At 37.2% G+C, this 21,350-nt stretch overlaps 1 protein-coding gene across 1 annotated transcript in view; it reads left to right on the top strand.

The window, feature by feature from the left end:
- ANKIB1 (ankyrin repeat and IBR domain containing 1) overlaps window positions 1-21,350 on the top strand; it is a 134,044-nt gene that overhangs the window by 1,127 nt on the left and 111,567 nt on the right. The gene's annotated exons all lie outside the window — the stretch shown is intronic.

Here is a 21,350-nt window from a genome sequence, read left to right as displayed (position 1 = left end):
TGTTCTATCTATTTGTTAACATACATCTTTGGCCAAGTTGGTCCCTTATCTTCTGGTTGAGAAAAATAGGGCTATATTTTCTTACTGTACTCCCTTCCCCCTCACTGCACTAGAAATGCTGAGTTTCCAGTATGAAAAGATTCTAAAATCACAGAGTACTAGAAGTATAGATTTTAACAGGTGGCTGCTGAGATAAGAGAGTTTCATTAGCTAGTTTTCTATTAACAGCACTTTATAACACATTTTTGAGAGTTGGTTTTTTTCTCCCCAGTGGGGGTGGGGCCTTTTCTAGCTGCACTTGAATTAGTGAAAGTGAAACAGTTGTATTTACCACTTACCGATGAAAGAAAGTTCAAGTTGATTTTCATATATACACAGATTAAAAAAATGAATTGAGTTTTCCTTATTTTCTTGAGCTGAAACTATAAAAGATTCCTCATGCTTTGAGGCATTCCTTTTCACCATTTAGTGTCATATAACATTTATTTAGATGAATTTTAAAATTTAATATTGTGCTACTTATATATGATACATTTGCTAAAAAGGATTTGAAAGTAATTATTTTTTGGGTTTAGGGAAGTTTTTATGCATGATTCTATGCTTTAGATGGTTTATCGACTTTCTCAAAGTGACTTTTTTTAGGGAATGGTAATTTGGGGGTGGGGTTAGGGCCATACCCAGCTGTGCTCAGGGGTTACTCCTGGCTATCTGCTCAGAAATCCCTCCTGGCAGCATGGGGATGGGGGACCATATGGGATGCTAGGATTAGAACTACCTTTGGTCTTGGGTCGGCAGCTTGCAAGGCAAACACCCTACCACTGTGCTATCTCTCCGGCCCCTAGGGAATGGTACTTTTTGAAGTCTCAATCTCAGACCATCTTTTTTTTTTTTTTTTTACTTCAGTAAATCTTTAATGAATACTTACTGTCTCAGGCCCTGTGTTTGATTTTGGGGTTATGAGTATAAATAAATCAAATGTTGAATATGTAGTCTTATAGTTTATTGTGACTCTGTCCCTTTGTCTTTATAGGATTTTTTTCCCCTCCTAATTTAAGTAATAAAAATTTCTTGAGAATTCCTAGGATGGTGGCTATTGCCTTCCAATTTGAGGAAGGAACAACCATTTCACACTGTCCCAATTACTCTGGTTAAAATACGAACTTTTCAAGTCATTTGACCTTATTGCATGGCTGTTTCATTTCTTTTCTATAAGTGCAAACACAGTGCTATTTATTGAATATTAAAGTCATTCTAGTCATCAGGCCAAGCACGTAATATTTGACATCGTGTTTTCAAACAAAAAGCATTTGTTTTCACTTAGAACCATATAGATTCTTTTTATATTCTTTTTAATGCTGAATATTGTTTTACTATGTGCTAGAAAATTTATGACTTTAGGATTTCTGCTTTAAGGAGAAGATGTTAAATTATGGTTTTTAAATATTTTATTAGACAATGTAATACAAGATTATAATTTTATATGCTTTTAACATCTTGTTTTCTAAAACTGATGAGTTATCTGTGTCACGATGTAATTAGTCATGTTTAAATCTTTGAAAAGACATCTATAGGGGCCGGAGAGATAGCATGGAGGTAAGGCGTTTGCCTCTCATGCAAAAGGTCATCGGTTCGAATCCCGGCATCCCATATGGTCCCCCGTGCTCGCCAGGAGCGACTTCTGAGCATGGAGCCAGGAGTAACTCCTGAGCACTGCCGGGTGAGACCCAAAAACCAAAAAAAAAAAAAAAAAAAGAAAAGACATCTATGGTTAACTATAGCATTAGATCTTCAGGCATCTTTTATTCTTGTTCTGCAACAGGTTCTATAGCCTATAAAATAGATTTAAAATGTGCATATCTACCAGAAAGGATAGAGTTCTGAACTAAATGAATCAAATATTTTTTTTAACAACATGGAATTTAGTTTTAACAACTAAATACTTTAGAGAGTTGTGCATAGTTTAGTTTTTGCAATCTCTGGAATTGAACCTAGGGCCTCACATGTACAAGGCAAGTACACTACTACTGATTAATGTCCCTATCCAAAGCGTTTTGTTTTTCTATAATAAAATTTTATTTTTATTTATTTTAGTTTTGGGTCACACCTGATATTGTTCAGGGCTATTAATATATGTTAATGTATTAATACATATGCTTTTAGATATGTTAGGTATGATTCAAGCTACATTTTTTCAGAGCTTCTTATTTTTAATTTAATTTTTGGTTTGATTTTTGGTCACACCTGGTTGTGTCCAGGGTTTACTCCTGCATGTGCTCAGGGTTCATTCCTGGAAAGCTCTGGGACCATATGTGGTACTGGGGATTGAACCCAAGTTGGCTGCATGAAAAACAATGCCCTCCCCATTGTATTAACTCTCTGGCTCCAATTCTTATTTTTTTTAAAAGATGATCTATCAGACTTACCCCCAAAGTCTCATATGGCTCTCACTACATATACTTAAAAATATGTTTCCAATACTACAGAACTTTAGGGTTATAATTTAAGACCTTGCTGTGTATAGTATTCATTGCTCATTACCAAAAAACTGGAAATTAAGCTCCTATATGATCCAGCTATACCATTCCTAGGGATATACCCTAGGAACACAAAAACAATATAAAAATGTCTTCTGCACACCTTTATTATTGCAGCGCTATTTACAATATCTAGTCCAGAGTGATAGCACAGTGTGAGGCGTTTGCCTTGCACCCCGGCCAACGCAGGACAGACCTGGGTTTGATTCCATGCATACCATATGATCTTGCCCCTCTCCCCCAGCCTGCCAGGACCGATATCTGAGTGCAGAGCCAGGAGTAAGCCCTGAAGCCTTCCAGTGTAGCCAAAAAAAAACAAACAATAGCTAGAATATGGAAACAACTCAGAGGCCGGACAACAGATGAGTCAGTAAAGAAAACTGGTCACAATGGAATACTAAGCATCTATCAGGAAAAATGACGTCATTAAATTTTGCTATAACAATGATGGACGTGGAAACTATTATGCTGAGTGAAATAAGTCAGAGGGAGAGAGATAGACACAATATTCTCACTCATCTATGGAATTTAAGAAAAATTAAAGACAGTATTGTAATAATACCCAGAGACAATAGAGATAAGGGCTGGAAGGACCGGCCCTTGATACGAAGCTTACCACAAAGAGTGGTGAGTGCAGTTAGAGAAATAACTACACTAACAACTATCATGACAATGGTAGTGAGTGACATATAGAATGCCTGTCTTAAATACAGGCAATGGGTGACGGAGGAAGGAGATGGGTGGGGTATTTGGTGGTGGAAAGGTTGCAGTGGTGAAGGGTTTTTTTTTTTTTTTTTTTTTTTTTGGTTTTTGGGCCACACTCGGCGGTGCTCAGGGGTTACTCCTGGCTGTCTGCTCAGAAATAGCTCCTGGCAGGCACGGGGGACCATATGGGACACCGGGATTCGAACCAACCACCTTTTGATGCTGGATCGGCTGCTTGCAAGGCAAACGGCCGCTGTGCTATCTCTCCGGGCCCGGGCTTTCTTTTTTTATAACTGAAACTGAACTACAAACATAGACATATTTGTAATTATGGTCCTTAAATAAAGATATTATTAAAAATAAACACAGCAACAACAACAACAAAAACCCCAACAACCTCATTACCTATATTACCAAACTTCCACTGCTATGTAGCGTAAGTCCATAAAAATCCCTGTTTTTCTGCTGACTCTCTTTCTTACATAGTTTTTACCAAGTTTAGGGAATAGTTTTTTTTTGTTACCATTTGTCAGTTTACATATGAATTAAACTGTTTTTTTACTCAGCACAATCTTAAATTCCATCCAATTTTTCCCAAAATGCATAGTTATTTTCCAATGACAGAGCATATTACTACAGCTTCCTTGTTCAGTCCGTGGGCATTTAGGCTGGTTATACATTTGGCTCTTCTGAGTAATATTGTGAACATAGAGGTGTAAATACTCTTAAGTATACTAATATCCTTTGGATAAATGCTGACTTGTATCACATGTTATTCCCATGTTAATTTTTTTAAAGGAATATCCATGTTTTCTCTTAAGGCTGGACCAATTTACATTCTCAGCAACAGTGTACCATGGTTTGTTTTTTGGTACATTCTTGCCAACATTCATTGTTTCTAATCCAATAGCCTTCTTTGTATTTTAAACAGTTCATTCTATTTTCTTTCTACAAACAAACTGTGGACGGGTTGCCATTCTTTATGCACATTTTTTGTTTTGTTTCGACTACTGATTAAATACTCTTCTTTCTAGGGCAATATTGTAGATCTTTTTTTCCCTACAAACCCTTATGGATGATAATCCTTGACATTTCACTATTTACAATCTGACAAGTGTTATTAACCTCTCAATTTTCCCATTTCAATGTAGTAGAATCTTTATACTTTATTTTCTAATCAACAATGATGGATGTAGAATTACTATTAAAGTATATAGTAATGACTAGATTATTAAATATGTGGTAGGTTCTGGGATCACAAAGTTAAATCAAGATTTATTATTGAGATGTAAAATGTATGTTTAAAATTTACAGTGCGGTGCATTTGTCTTAGAGAGTTCACTTGCATTTCAGCTGAGGTATCTATTTATCTCTTAATTGTATTCTTTCTCTTCTCTCTCCCTCCTGTTTCTATAAGCAAAACATTTATTAAAAAAAAAAACTACAATGAGGGGACAGATGTAGTATACGGATTAAATAACTTAGCTTGTATGTTGCCATCACGGTTCTAGTCTAGCATTGTATATGGTCCCCTGAGCACCAACAGAAGTGACTCCTGAGCACAGAATCAAGAGTAGAATCTGAGCAATGCTAAATGTGGCCTAGAAGCCTCACCCCAAAACATATTCCATGATAGAAAGGAAAGTTAATTTTAAAATATTGAGGAACTCTTAAGTACTTTAGTAGAGAAACACCACACACACACACACACACACACACACACACACACACACACACACACACACACACACACACACACCCCACCACCACCACCACCACCACACCACACACACACACACACACACACACACACCCCACCACCACCACCACCACCACACCACACACACACACACACACACACACACACACCCCACCACCACCACCACCACCACCACACCACACACACACACACACATACACATACACACATTATTCCTGTCTTTTAATGCATCCCCTTAGAATAAATATAAAGGAAATAGATCTTCCTTTAAATTTACCCTGGCATATTAAGCCAAGACTTCCCTTTCTACTTCATGACCTTAGATTCACATTTGCACCAGCAGATCTTTTATATCACATTCTCCTAATTAAAAATTTTTTGAAATTATGTCAAACTTAAAGATACCAGGGCAGTAAAAAGAATACTAATATCTCTCATATCTGAGTCTTTCCATTTTTAATACTTTCTGTATTTCATGTGATCTCTCCATATCTGTCTCTAGACATACATATGTCTAGAAACAGGGTTATGGCTTTTTTTTTCTTTTTTTGTTTGTTTTTGGGCTACACTTGGAGGTGCTCAGTGGTTACACCTGGATCTGCACTCATAACTTACTCCTGGCAGGCTTGGGGGACCATATTGAATGCCTGGGATCACATCTGAGTCAACCCACATGCAAAGCAAATGCCCTACCTGCTGTGTTGTCACTCAGGCCCCAAGGGTTCTGCCTCAGTCTGTCTGTTGCACCTAGAAGTATGAGATGTCAAGCCACATTGCCACTGGTAACTAGTACCTTGGCCTGATTTTTGTCCTTTTTAGATTGATCAGTATTTCTGGTGAGGCTTCCTAATACAGTGTCAGCATGTATTAATTGGCATTGTAAGGCATGACTTACCCTTTTCTTGATTCTTTTATTGACCCAGTAAGTATTCAAAGATTTTAATTTTATTTTAAGATATTGCAATTTGTTGCTGTTATCTGTTATTCCATTATTTAAATCATCTCCAGTTGAGCTAATGGGGGATGCTTTAAGTTTGCTTTTCTATTTATCATGCACCTATTTCATTCATTGTTCATTTCCTCTTCACTTTCTGGCAGAACATGCTGTTCCTGGTTCATTTTGTACTTCGACTAGTCTAGTCCTGGAATTAACTATTTTTCTAAGGTTCTGTGATTGGTTTCTTTGTTGCTGTTTATTTTTTATAAAATATGGTATTTCAAAACATACATTTGGGGCTGGAGAGATAGCATGAAGGTAAGGCATTTGCCTTGCATGCAGAAGGGCAGTGGTTCGAATCCTGGCATCCCATATGGTCCCCTGAGTCTGCCAGGAGCGATTTTTGAGTGTAGAGCCAGGAGGAACCCCTGAGCGCTGCTGGGTGTGACCCAAAAACAAACAAACTCCCTCCAAACCCCATAAATTTGGAGTCAATATTTCAAATCATAAACTTGGGAGTTACTGCTTCTAGAACTAGGAAATAAATAGGGTACACACATATGTAATAGACTACTAATTCATATATACTTAATACTTCTGTATCTGAAGCTTGTTCATATCTTTTCACACCCAGTGTACTACTCAGGGGTATCTATTAATCTCCTTTTTGTTTATAAAATGTCTTCTCTAACAATAGGAAATTTGGCTTCATATTAGCCTAAATATAGCCATTTACTTAATAATACACTTCACATTATATTGACATTTTCTTGTATATTCTCTTACCATGCTGCACTGTTGACTACTTGGTTTGCTTACTTGTGCCTTTTTGTGGATCCACAACCCTACCCCTCACTGGTTCCACAACTGTGCAATTCTCATGTCCAGAACAATACCTCATTGTCCTTGCCTTTAGTCTATTGACTTATTATCTAAGCTGGCTTTTCTAATATGCTTTCAGTGCTGTGCATTTTTGCTAGCTAGTGCATTTGCTAATAATGCATTTTGACTACTTTGTACAGCCCAATGTTTAATTTACTTTTTAGTATATTTCAAGGATTTACAAACATACATAGATTATAGAATATGTACATAAATTCTCCACATAAAATGATAATGTATTACATGTAATAAATGTTACACCTTTGTTTTTTCTTTGTTTTATGGGGGACATACCTTGACAGTGATAATTTTTTTTTTTTTTTTTTGGTTTTTGGGCCACACCCGGCGGCGGTGCTCAGGGGTTACTCCTGGCTGTCTGCTCAGAAATAGCTCCTGGCAGGCACGGGGGACCATATGGGACACCGGGATTCGAACCAAACACCTTTGGTCCTGGATCGGCTGCTTGCAAGGCAAATGCCACTGTGCTATCTCTCCGGGCCCAACAGTGATAATTTTTGATAATAGATTTAATTTCATTTCCAGAAAGCAGTTGTAAGAATTAAAAGTATTCTCATTCTGATATCTTACATTATTTAAATCTTAAATTATTTATTTTGTTTTAGTCCAGATAAGGACATATGGATATAATAACTTTATTCTTTGTATTTATGTGAGGAGGCACTTACCATGTGATCTCTTTGGGCCTTGGTTTTTACTTATAAGTTGATATAATTGGGTGAATATTCTGAGGATTCTTTCTTTAAAATGTGACTTGATGTGACATCATGTAGAATTACTTTAAAAATTAGAATACAATATTCTGTTTGGAAAATGTTACTTTTTCTGCAGAATAGGAAAGACCACAAAGAAAAAAAAATTAAGCTGATAATTTGAAATCATAGAATAAAAAAAATAGGAAAGTTGGAAGCAGGGGGTACTACTGTTTTGTTAATTATTCAGAATCCAGGGCCAGCGTGGTGGCGCTAGAGGTAAGGTGCCTGCCTTGCCAGCGCTAGCCTAGGATGAACCATGGTTTGATCCCCTCCTCCCCCTCCCCACCCCCAGTCCCATATGGTCCCCCAAGCCAGGAGCGACTTCTGAGCGCACAGCCAGGAGTAACCCCTGAGTGTCTCCGGGTGTGACCCAAAAAGAAGGCAAAAAATTATTCAGAATTCTTTTGAAAGTATGTTAAATGCCAGATACATAAAATAATCACAAATGCAGAAGAATAAGAGTTCTATATTATAATGTCATACCCATTAAAATTGTTATTCCTTGGAGAAATTAATCTTATTTTTTTGTTTTTGTTTCTTTTGTTTTTGTTTTTGGGTCACTCCCGGCAATGCTCAGAGGTTACTCCTTGCTCTATGCTCAGAAATTGCTCCTGACAGGCTCGGGGGACCATATGGGATGCCAGGATTCGAACCACTGTCCTTCTGCATGCAAGGAAAATGCCCTACCTCCATGCTATCTCTCCAGCCCCTTAATCTTTTAATATTTTAAGGAATTTTCAGGGCTAGAGCAATAGTACAGCAGTAGGGCGTTTGCCTTGCATGCAGCTAACCCTGGACGGACCCCGGTTCAATTTCTGACATCCCATATGGTTCCCGAGCCTTCCAGGAGAAACCTGAGTGCTGTCGGGTATGACTCAAAAACAAAACAAAACAAAAAAACAATTTAGAATTTAGCTTGTATCTGAAGTATTGGGAGGATTTGTTTATCAACAGATTGCTGGGCTTTATCCCCAAATTTTTATCACTCAATGTATAATTATCTTGTAATCATAGAATACTTTTATGTATTTTTCTTTTAGATGATTTTGTTATGATTTATAACTTTATATCATAATTTTTTAAATATTTCCCAGAAAGACTAATACCTCTTTTTTTCTTAGAAATCTAAATTAAGAGTTCTTGGTTCTATTTTTGTTTTTGAGAGTTTTATAGATTCTTATACAGCCCATACTTAATAACTACCTATCTTGGAGCAGTTTGATTCCCCCAGGGCACCTTGCAGTCTTACACATTTTCTTTGGCCCAAAAAGACTTGAGTCATATTTACTTGCTGTAGAAATTAATAGTTTTTGTTTTATGATAACTATTTTTTAAAGTAGAAAATTAATCACCATGAATTACCAAGTTAAAATTATTCATGATTGAATTTCAGATGTACAGTGATTAACACCAGCCCCTTTCACACCACTAATGTTTGCAGTTTCTCTCCTGCCCTTGGCCTGCCTCAATAGCAGGTATTTTCCCCTTTTCCTTTTTTCTTCTTAAACACTATGGTTTGCAAAGTTGTTACTGAAAGCATATCATGTATTTCACTTTACCTCCTATCAGCACCCAGTTCAATCAGATTGACTACCTCCTCCATAAATGTCACAGTGGTCCTTTCCCTGTCCTAACACCTTCTTCCCTCTGAGAGCAGCTTTCTAAAAAGGATTAATTTTCCCGATTTTTGTATTTATTGTCTTTTCTATTATTCTCTTAGCATGTTTCATATTAATTTCATATATTAGCATATTCCACAAATGAGTGATTTTATTTTGTGACTGTCCCTATCCCTCTGTATTATTTCACTTGGTGTGCTACTCTTCATATTTATTTGTGAATCAGCAAAAACTTTATCTGTTTTAATGGCTATGTAGTATTCCATTGTGTAAATATACCATATCTTTCTTTATGCAGGTATCTATTTTGGGGTACTTGGTTTGTTTCTAGACCTGGGGAATGTGAATAGTGTGCTATAAAGAACAAAGGAGTGCAGATGTCTTTTTCGGAGTTGTGTTTTTGGGCTCTTAGGATATTTCCCAGGAGTGGAACTGCTGGATTATGTGGAAGTTCAACTCCTGGTTTTTGTTTTTTTGGTTGTTTACTTGTTTTTGTTTATTTGTTTGTTTTTGGTTTTGGGGCCACAGTGTGCTCAGAAGTTACTTCTGGCAGGTTCAGGTGACCATATGAGATGGCAGGGATAGATTCTGGGATGGCCTCATGCAAGGCAAATGCACTACTCTCAGTGCTATCACTCTGACTCCCTCCCTCCCTCCCTCCCTCCCTCCCTCCCTCCCTCCCTCCCTCCCTCCCTCCCTCCCTCCCTTCCTCCCTTCTTTCCTTCTTTCCTTCCTTCCTTCCTCCCTCCCTCCCTCCCTCCTTCCCTCCCTCCCTCCCTCCCTCCCTCCCTCCCTCCCTCCCTCCCTCCCTCCCTCCCTCCCTCCCTCCCTTCCTTCCATCCTCCCCTTCTTCTATTTTTTTGATTCCCATTACCACATATTCCCCAAGCTTAGCTAGGTGCAGCCCTGAGGCCTCTTAAGAACTGCAAGGATAAACTGGGTAATATCTCAATAATACTTAGCTGCATGGCTTCACATTGTGCTGCTGGCTGGGCATCCTAAGTGCACCTGAGATTCCCTTCCCCCAAAAACAAAACAAACAAAATGAATTATTCATTATCTGAAATTTAGCCTTATAATATCAACCTGTATTTTTAAATTTTAATTCTCCCCCAAATTAAGAAGAGAAAAATTAATCCATTGAGTAGAATTTTATTTTGAGATTTACCACATTTTGTGGTCAGCTTTACAAGTTTCTTTAGAATTAGTGAGATTTTATTGAAAGATAAAGCATATGTCTTCTGCCTTCCTTAAAAGGTGTTTTAAGAAATCTGGTACTTTTGTTGACATTTAAAGGGACACTGTTTCTTATCTTAGTAAGAAGCAATTAAGTCAAATAAGAAAAAAAAGCACATCCAATTTTTTTCTATTAAGATTTGCTAATATCCCTGTCCTTTCTTCATCCAGGCTTTGTTAGGGTTGGCTTCAGGGTATGGAGCAGTACACTAAGAGGATGTGCATAGACTATAAAATAAACCTAGATGGATTGTTTAAGCTGTATTGAAGGAGAGAGACTTCAGCCAATACATGAAATCAGCTGTTTTAGCTCCACCCAGCCCTGTCCCAAGCAACTGAGGCAAACTGGGTTCACCACCACCACCACTTCCCACATAAGGGAGCCTGTGGAGTGCATGGCTCTTCTACATGGCTCTACATGGCTACACTTCACAGCCATGCATTTCTTCAGCTCTTTCTATCTCACACTGAGCATAAAAAGACAGCTGAACTTTAATCACTCAAACCACACAACATACAAGAAACACCTTCAGACTGCAGAAGTCACAATGAGAAAGCAATTCATTACCCTACCAATCTCAATGAGTGAAGATGATAGCCTTAAAGACTCAATATTAATTAGTTATATAACCTTTCTGATAAGGACTTTAAAGAAGAAATGTTGAGTATATTTAAGGAACTCAAAGAAACAATGGAATTCACATCCAAAAGAATGCAAGAGGATATGAGAGCAGAAATGAGAAAACTTGAAACAGAAGTGATAGAACAAAAAAAGACCCTTCCTTGGTCAGTGATTTGAAAAATTGGCTGAAGGCTTTACAAGTAGTGGAATAGCTACTGAGGACGGAATCAGTGAACTCCAAGATAGGATGCATAAAATCTCTAGACCAAAGCAAAAGATGGAAAAAAGCCTCAAAGTAAATGAGCAGCTTATATGGAACTCTTAAACAAAATATAAAGTCAAGCCATTTAAATATAAAACAAAACTGTAAGTTTGCAATTTGACTAGAATAATCAGTGTATATTTTAATAGGAAAAATGTAATAGAAAAATGAGTAAATAAAATTGGTGAATAAAGTTTACCAAGATTAAATAAGGGAATTCTCCTAGCTGTTTTTGCTTTTTTTGAGAATGAGTTGAGGCTATGGTTCTGAAGAATTTGGAAAAATGCTAAAATATTAAAACTCAGTTTATTCATGTTCTTCCTCATTCTGTGTTAGAGAAAATCTGGTTACATTAGCCATTATGCAACATAAAGACTTCTTTTAGAGAATACCTTTTGAATTAGACCTTGTGATACTTTACTAGCTTGCCTGAAAGTTTCAGTTTGGATACATGCCCATCTTTCATCCATGTAGCAGTGTGTCTGTGATGCTGGCTGAAACACATGATATAAAACATGGTGACTTATCTATGTTGATTTTTTCTCCCAGTTAAGAAGGAAATCGTTTTCCTTTGGCCTTTCAAAAAAGATCTAGTCAATGATCATATGTGGACTATATGAGCCTAATACTGACTGGTGAACTGGAGAACATTGATTAGCCAAGATTTAGCCATATTCTTAGCCCTGGAACAGTGTCAGCCCTATCTAAACCATGTTCTAATTATGGTAGAATGGGGTTTGTCCAGAAAAATTGCATTTTTCTTACCAGTGAAGGGTGGAAGATATGCTGGATAAATAAAATAATGTTGTAATGAAAGAAAGCTTTTTATATATAATGGCCTTAAAATTAATATTACTGTTTTTAATAAGTGAATTAAAAACAATCAGTAATATTTTAATATAGTAATTCTCTTTTTCAATTGTCTTTAACATTAATCATTGTCATAGAAATTCCGCCATAATGGATTGGGGATATTTCCTTACAGTTTTCATGGTTTCCTTTTTTTTTTTTTTTTTTTTTTTTGGTTTTTGGGTCACAGCTGGCGGTGCTCAGGGGTTCCTCCTGGCTCTATGCTCAGAAATCGCTCCTGGCAGGCTCCGAGGACCATATGGGATGCTGGAATTCGAACCACCGTCCTTCTACATGCAAAACAAATGCCTTACCTCCATGCTATCTCTCCGGCCCTCCTTTTTTATGTTTTATTAAATTTTTATTCATTATACTTTGTTTAAATGATTTAAGAGATAAACTTATTTATTAGAACAGCTTGTGATGGAGAGTTGATGAAGACATTGCTCTAAAGTAAATTATTCATCATAAGAAGATATTTGAGGGGCCGGAGAGATAGCATGGAGGTAAGGCATTTGCCTTCCATGCAGGAGGTCATCGGTTCCAATCCCGGTGCCCCATATGGTCCCCTGTGCCTGCCAGGAGCAATTTCTGAGCCTGGAGCCAGAAATAACCCCTGAGCACTACCGGGTGTGACCCAAAAACCACAAAAAAAAAAAAAAAGAAGATATTTGAATGGGAATGGCAACTGACCACAGTGTTTACCATACTTGTCCTGATTGATTTTAAACACAAAGAATGCTAGGAATTGTTTTTCATCTCTTAACATGATTGAAAGTATTGCACAGTACCTATAGGATAGGTTCACTTTTTTTTTTTTTTTTTTTTTGGTTTTGGGCCACACCAGTGATGCACAGAGGTTACTTCTGGCTATGAGCTTAGAAATTGCTCCTGGGTTGGGGGGACCATATGGATGCTGGAGGACTGAATGTTGATCCTAGTGAGGCAAGGCAGATACCTTGATGCTTGTGCCACTGCGCCAGCCCCGGTTCGTTTTCCTTTGAAATCACTTTTTAATATTATATATTCTGTTTTTTGATAGAATCAGTGGGAAGGACAGGAAATTTTTTTTATTTTAAGCCAGTTCCTTTGAGGCCACTAGTTATCTAGCAGTACAAGAATATGGTTATCAGATACACTTAGGATTCTGAGTGATCTTTACTTAAATCAGGAAACAAAGTAAAAATTTAAGAGAAAGAATAATTATCTATATATTAATTAATTTACTAAAGTAAAGCATAGAAAAGTGTATAATGTCTTGTGTTTTACCTGACAAAGTGACAAGTATCATATAAAGTAGTAAAGAATCAATAAATATCCCTTGCTGTCTGGAGAGCAGCCCACACACTGGCCCCACAATCTATCCAGATTCTGAACCCAAACCCAGAATTCTGTTAAGGATCTGGGTTGAAAGGTGTGTGCCCAGGCCACACTCCTCTCACCCATGGAAGAGTGGTCCATGCACCAGTGTTAGAAGACAATGCTATGATTCTGAAGTGGCAACTACTAATATGGCTGAAAGGTAGTCTCCTGCCCTCAATACAACTCTTTCAGATTGCCCTGTTGGTAAGGGTGCTACTAGAACAAAATGGAAAAGAAGCAAAACCAGATTCAAAAAGGAACCATGGTAAAATATTGTAGAGTCCTACAAAGGGTAGCAGGCAAATATTGTAACCCATGGAATCTATCAATAACTGCCACCTATGGGGGCAGTGGTAGCACAGTGACCTTGCATGCAGCTGATTCAGGATGGACCTTGGTTTGATCCTTGGCGTCCCATATGGTCCCCCACTCCAGGAGCGATTTCTGAGTGCACAGCCAGGAGTAACCCCTGAGTGTCAATGGGTGTGGCCTAAAAAGCAAAACAAAACAAAACAACAACAACAAAAAAAACCTGCCACCTAGATACTTGCTCTGAAATGGACATCAGAATGAAAATGCTTAGCATGGTTTACCAGCTTAAAGAAACCATGGAACAAATGGCCAATAAAAACAAGAGGTTATGAGAACTGAAATGAGAATAATACAAATAAATTCCAGAAACAACTTGATAGGTAAAATGAATAAGTCATTTAGAAGGTCTCTCCAGTTGAGGACAGAATCAGTGAGATTGAAGATGAGTTCAGAAAACCTTCAAACAATAGCAGAAGAAAGAAAAAAGCCTCAAAAGGAAGAAAAAAGTAAGCGCATTACAAGAGAAGTTTGGAGGTAAATTCAAGAGGAATTAATAATCATTGAGGGTCCTAGAGTGCAAGGAAGAAAACATGTATAAAGAAGCAAGAGTAAAAAATAATATTGCTGCTTCTAAAGCTGGAGTGTGTACACACCCACATCTGTGAGCCTTGAAGAGTACCAGCTAGAAGAGATTTAAATGAAAATGCTCAAAGACATATCCATTTTTTAAAAAAATAAATTAATTTTATTTTATTGTTAATAATTCCTTTATATAATCACCATGGTTGCAAGCATGTTTGTAGTTGGGTTTTAGTCATAAAATGTACACCCCCCCTCACCAGTGCAACTCTCCTGCCACCAATCTTCCTCATTTCCCTCTTCCCTACTCCTGCCTATCTTCGGGTCAGGCATTCTATGTCTATCTATCACTATTATTGTCATGGTAGTTGTTAGTGTAGTTATTTCTCTAACTGCTCTTACTTTTTTTTTTGTGGTAAGCTTCATTATGGGCTGGTCCTCCTATTGTCTTTAGTAATTATTATCATACTGTCTATTTTTTTCTTTTTTTAAATTATCTTTATTTAAATATTATTTTTCTTAAATCCCACAAATGATCAAGACTATTCTATGTCTATTTCTCTCTCTCTGACTCATTTCACTCATCATAAGATTCTCCATGTCCATCCATGAATAGGAAAATTTTATGATTTCATTTTTTTCTAATAGCTACATAGTATTTATGTGTAGATGTAATAAATTTAATTTGCAACACATCTATTGTCAGGCTATTTTGTGGTATTATTGTGAACGAAATTTTTTTAATGTATTTTTCTTCTCTATCATTATTTTTGTATAAGAAAGCCATTGATTTTTGTGTGTTAATTTTGTAGCCTGTCACTTTGCTGTATGAATCTATTGTTTCTAGAAGTATTTTGGTAGTTTTTAGGGTTTTCTAAATATAGTATAATGTCAGTTGCAAACTGAGAGCTTGACTTCTTCCTTTACATCTGAATGCCCTTAATATCTTTTTTCTTGCCTAATTGCCATGGTAAGTACTTCCAGTACTATATTGAATAGGAGAGGCAAGAGGGGTCAGCCTTTGTCTTGTGCTAGGAAACCAGGAAAGGTTTGCAGTTTATCTCCATCAAGTATAATATTTGCTATGGGCTTGTGGTAAATGGCCTTGACTTTGTTGAGAAAAGTTCCTTCCATTCCCATCTTGTTGAGAGTTTTGATCATGAACTGGTTTTGGACCTTATCAAATACTTTCTCTGCATCTATTGATATGATCATATGATTTTCCCCCTTTTTTTTGATATAGTGTATTATGTTGATTGACTTGCATATGGTAAACCATCCTTGCATCTCCTGAATGAAACCTACTTGGTCAGTTTGGTAAGTCATTGGATCCTATTTGCTAGAATTTTGTGGAGGATCTTTGCTTTTGTGTTTATCAGGGACATTGGTTTGTAGTTCTCTGTTTTTGTGGCATCTCTGTCTGCTTTTGGTATCAGGGTGATGTTAGCTTCGTAAAAACTATTTGGGAGTGTTTCTGTTTATTTAATTTCCTTGAAAAGCTTGAAAAGGATTGGTAGTAGGTCTTCTAGTAAGGTTTGGAAGAATTTGTTAGTGGATCCATCTGGACCTGGGCTTTTGTTTTTGGGAAGATTTTTTTAAGCAACATTTTAATTTCCTCAATAATAATGGGTCTGTTCGGATATGCTAGATCATCTTGGTTCAACCTTGGGAGATTGTAAGTTCAAAAATTTACCCTTTCTTTTTTTGTTTTGTTTTGTTTGTTTGGGCCACACACTGTGATGCTCAAGGGTTACTCCTAGCTATGCGCTCAGAAATTGCTCCTCGCTTGGGGACCTTATGGGATGCCAGGGATCAAACTGAGGTCCATCCTAGATCAGCCATGTGCAAAGCAAATGCCCTACCACTGCGCTTATTGCTCTGGCCCTGAATTTTTCCATGTTTTCTCTTGTTTTGTGTCATAAGAGTTTCTTTCTTTTTTTTGTATTTTTGGGTCACACCTGGCAGTGCTCAGCGGTCACTCCTGGCTCCATGCCCAGAAATCGCTCCTGGCAGGCTCGGGGAGCATTTAGGATGCTGGGATTCACACCACCAACCTTCTGCACGCAAGGCAAATGCCTTACTCCATGCTATCTCTCTGGCCCCGGATTCAACTTTTTAAATCCATTTTGCCACTCTCTGTCTCTTAACTGACTGGGTGAAGTACTCTGGTGAAGCATTTATTTTGTTGAGTTTTGTCACTATATCCCACCAGTGCCTTCAGACTTTGAGGGTTGCTTGTAACATATCTGCTGTAAATCTTGAAGGATTCTCCTTTAAGTGTAATTTCTCTTTTTGATCTTGCTGTTTTCAGTATTCTATCACTGTTCTTGGGATTTGTCATTGTAACTAGGATATGTCTTGGGGAGCTTTTCTGTGGATCTCTTTTGGCTGGTATTTTCTAGGTTTGTAGGATTTGGTTGCATGCTCTCTATAGCTCTGGCAGTTTCTCTGCAATGATGTCCTTGACTGTTTATTCTTCATGAGGATCTTCTTTATGGTTCTCTGGTACTGCAATGATTCTTCTGTTTTGTTTTGTTTTGTTTTGTTTTGTTTTTCTGTTGAATTTAACAAAGACTTCTATTTTCAGCTGTTCAAAAATACTTTGAAGATTTTTTTTATTGCCTGATCGTTTGTTTAAGGCTTTTTATTTACCTCTTCTGCTGTGTGGAGATAGGCATATCATCATTCGGCTCACTGATTTTCTCCTTAGCTGCTGTTGATCTGATGGAGAGGCTTTCCAGTGAGACTTTCATTTTGCCTACCAAGTTTTTTATCCTATTATTTCTGTTTGAAGTTTTCTCATTTCTACTTTCTGATCCTCTTGATTCTTATTTGTATTTTATTCAGTTGACATCTTTCATATTTCTTCTCTAAAGTCCTTATTTGAGAAGCTAAACAGGTGATTTGTACTTTTCGGGTCATCACAGCTAGCATCTTCATTCTCTAAACATGGTGTTGGCATGCTTTGTTTCCCCCTTGTTAGGTTTCTGTGTGGTGTTTTCTAACTACTGTGCTGGGGTTCATTAACTAGGAGAAGTGTATGGCCACTTACTTCACAATGTTTTCTGGGGTGCCACTAAATAGACTCCTCCTTCTACCTCAGTCCTTGTTGGCAGGGACCACTTATCTCAAGACTCCTGTCAAGGCACCACCAAATAGACTTTCCTCCTTACTCAGTCCTTGGTGGCAGGGGTCACTTACCTCACAATGTTTTCTGGGCTGCTGCCAAGCAGAACCCCCCTCTGCCTCAGTCCTTTGTGGTAGAGGTCACTTATGGGGTGCCACCAAAGACACTTATGGGGTGCCACAGCCGAAGACCCCTTCTGATCAAAATGATGAATGTTGTGGATAGAATACTGAATGCAGCAAGGTCAAAGAGAGAAATTACAAACAGAGATTTACAGCAGGTTTTTTAAATGACTCCAAAGACAATGGTGGTATATAGTAAAAATCAAAATGACAAAAACAAAACAAAAAACAAAAAGCACCTCAATTAAATGAAAGCCTTACCAAAAATTCTTCACCCAACCAGATGCTCATTCAGAGTCAAGGATACTGTATACAGTTTCATGGATAAACGATTGTTCAGGAACTTCATAGAACCAGAATCATCTTTAGAAGAACTTAGTGGCTATTTAAGACAATGTGATTCCCACAAACACAGCAAACTCCTACAGAAATAGGGCCCAAAACTATCACCATAGTCTATTAATATCAATGAGCTAAATGCAGCAATTAAGAGACACAGAGGGTAGGATATATTAAGAAATTATACTCAACATTCTTTTCTTTGTATAAAACATGTTTAAATAGAAGAAAATGGGCTCAAAGTCAAAGGTCAGAAGACAATTCTTCAAGCAAATAGCTCCCTCAGAAAGGTCAGGGTAGTTATTTAATATTAAAAAGAAAACAGATTTCAGGCTCCAAAATAATTTTCTCATTCTATAATCTCAAAAAGTTTATGAGACCAAGAGAGTAAATTTTTAGTGATCAAATGAAATGTACATCCAGAAGAGTTCACACTCTTAAACATCAGTAAGAAACTTATAACAGCTTCTAAGTGACTTAAAGGGAGACATTGATAGCACAAGAGTTCCTGAAGACTTAAGCACTCCTTTGTCACCTATCTATAAAGCAGTTCAAAACTCATCAAGGAAGTAATGGCTTTGAAAGAAGAGTTTGAAAAGAGAGGACTAGTGTATATATGTATATTAGTGTATATTAGTATAAAATGCACACATGTATATGGTTCTTAATCCCCAAAAAGCTGAATACTCATTCCTCTCTAATGCACATTGCGTTCTCCAACATAGACCACATGCTTGACTAAAAGACATACTTCCATAAAATCAAGAGGATAGAAATTTATTAACTATCTTTTCAGATCATTGTGATAGAAGTGAATTTCATTCTTTTTGTTTGTTTTTGGGTCACATCCGGTGACACTTAGGGGGTATTCCTGGCTCTGCACTCAGAAATCACTCCTGGCAGTCTTGGGGGACCATATGGAATGCTGGGAATCAAACCTGGGTTTGTCCCGGGTTGGCCACATGCAAGCAAATGCCCTACTGCTTTGTTATCTCTCCAGCCCCATGATAGACTTGAATTGCAAACAGAAACAGAGAAATGACTTTAACATCTGGTAATGAAACTGCTTACTGTTGACCAACCAGTGAATCAGAGAGGAACTCAAAATATTCCTGAAATGAGAATGAATACACTAGTGGAACTCAGCAAAATCATTGATAAGATGAAAGTTTGTAGCTTTACCAAGTATTCATCAGGAATGAAGAATAAATAACACATAACACATATAACACAAATAACACATAAATAACCGATTGTACAGCTTGAGAAATTAGAGAAGGACCAAAAGAACCCATAGTAGTTAGGAGGAAGGAAATAATCAAACTTAAAGCAGAAACTAATGAACTGGAATCCCTAAAAACAATCCAGAAGATCAGTAAAACCAAGATCTGGTTCTTTGAAAAATAAATGAGATTGGGAAGCCACTAGCAAGCTCACAAAGAGAGAACCCGAATAAACTAAATTAGAAATGAAAGGGGGATGTCACTACAGATACCACAGAATTCAAAGGATTATTAGTAATTACTTTGAGAAGGTTTATGCCACAAAATTAGGGAACCTGCAAGAATTTCATAAATTCTTGGACTACTACAACCTCCTAAGGCTGAACTAAGATGATTTGGAATACCTGTCACTATTAAGGATATTGGAATTCAATCAAATGTCTTTTCTAAAAAAAAAAGCCCTGGCCCAAAATGAATTCATGGTGAATTTAAAAAGGACCTACTGCCAATCCTTTTCAAGCTCTTCTAGGTAATTGAAGAACTAGAAACACGTTCAAACTGTTTCTCTTAAACATCATCCTTGCAAATCAAACAGCAAAGTCTCATACCACGACTGGCACACATAATCTGCTGGAATGGATGTGGGGAGAAAGGGACTCTTATTTACTGCTGGTGGGAATGTTGACTGGTACAGCCTTTTTGGTAAGTTGAGCTTCCATATGATCCAGCAATACCATTCCTAGGGAGACAGCCTAGGAACTCAAAACACCAGGGAAAAAGTCCTCTGTATTTCTGTGTAAATTTACAGTTCTATTTACAATAGAATCTGGAAACAACCCAAGTGCTCAAGGATAGAGGAGTAAATAAAGAAATGGTGATACATCTATACAATGTAATACATTGTAGTTATTAGGAAAAATGAAGTCATTAAATTTGCTTTTACATGGATGTGTATGGAGAGTATTACGCTGAATGAAATGAGTCAGAGGGTGAGGGATAGCCATAGGATAGTCTCACTCATTTGTGGGAGATAAGCAAAAAAAGATAGTATAGTAATAATATCCAGAGACAATAGATATTGGGGCCAGTAGAACCAGCCATTGTAGAAGTGGACATGGTAGAAGCTTGCCACAAATAGTGGAATAGTGCAGTTGGGGTAGAGAAGGAACCACTGTGAAATGATAGTTGTAACTATGATATACACCAGACCCATAATTAACAACAGTACAAACAACAGTGTAAAAGGAAAGAGAAAAGTAAAATGCCTTCGCCAGAGGCAGGCAGGGGGATGGTGGAAAGGAAGCTGGAGACATTGGTGACAAGAAATGTTCAAGGATGATAGGTGGTGTACATTATAAGATGGAAAATCACTAACAACTTTGTAATCAGGGTATTTGAATAAAAGGAAAATAAATTTAAAAAATCCAGCAAATAAACACCACCCTGATACCAGAAGCAGAAGACACACAATAAAGAATTACAGGCTGATAAAACCTGATGATCACAGATCCTCAACAAAATAATAGCTAATGAATCCAACAATTCATGAAAAGATCATACTTGACCAAGTAGAATTCATCTCAAAGATGACAAAAATCACCAAGTAAAATTCATCCCATAGATACAAAGATGATTTAACACCAGGACACTTGCTTTGTAATCATGATGCTACTAGTATGAGTATTTCACTTCACTCTGTTTCATTGATATGTGTGTTGAATCTTAACTGGTACCATAGAATATTAAGCATTGAAACCAAGTAATAGTATTTCCTGACATTGTTCCCTTTTAAAAGTTTCTTATGAAAAAATAAATAAAAGTTCCTTATGATTGTTTAGAGCTCTTGTAGTTCTGACTAGTGTTTCAATCAAGGACATTTTTTTTGACGTGAAGGACCTATACAAAGAAAACTATAAAGCCCTGCTCCAAGAAATAAGAGAGGACACATGGAAATGGAAACACATACCGTGCTCATGGATTGGCAGGATTAGCATCATTAAAATGGCAATACTCCCCAAGGCATTATACAGATTTAATGCAATCCCCTTAAAAATACCCATGGCATTCTTCAAAGAAGTGGATCAAACACTTATGAAGTTCATCTGGAACAATAAACACCCTCGAATAGCTAAAGCACTCCTAGGGAA

Source organism: Suncus etruscus, chromosome 1 (assembly GCF_024139225.1).
Source record: "Suncus etruscus isolate mSunEtr1 chromosome 1, mSunEtr1.pri.cur, whole genome shotgun sequence".
NCBI classification, from domain to species: Eukaryota; Metazoa; Chordata; class Mammalia; order Eulipotyphla; family Soricidae; genus Suncus; species Suncus etruscus.
Note: the sequence above shows the minus strand (reverse complement) of the source record. Positions and strands in the feature narration are given on the sequence as shown.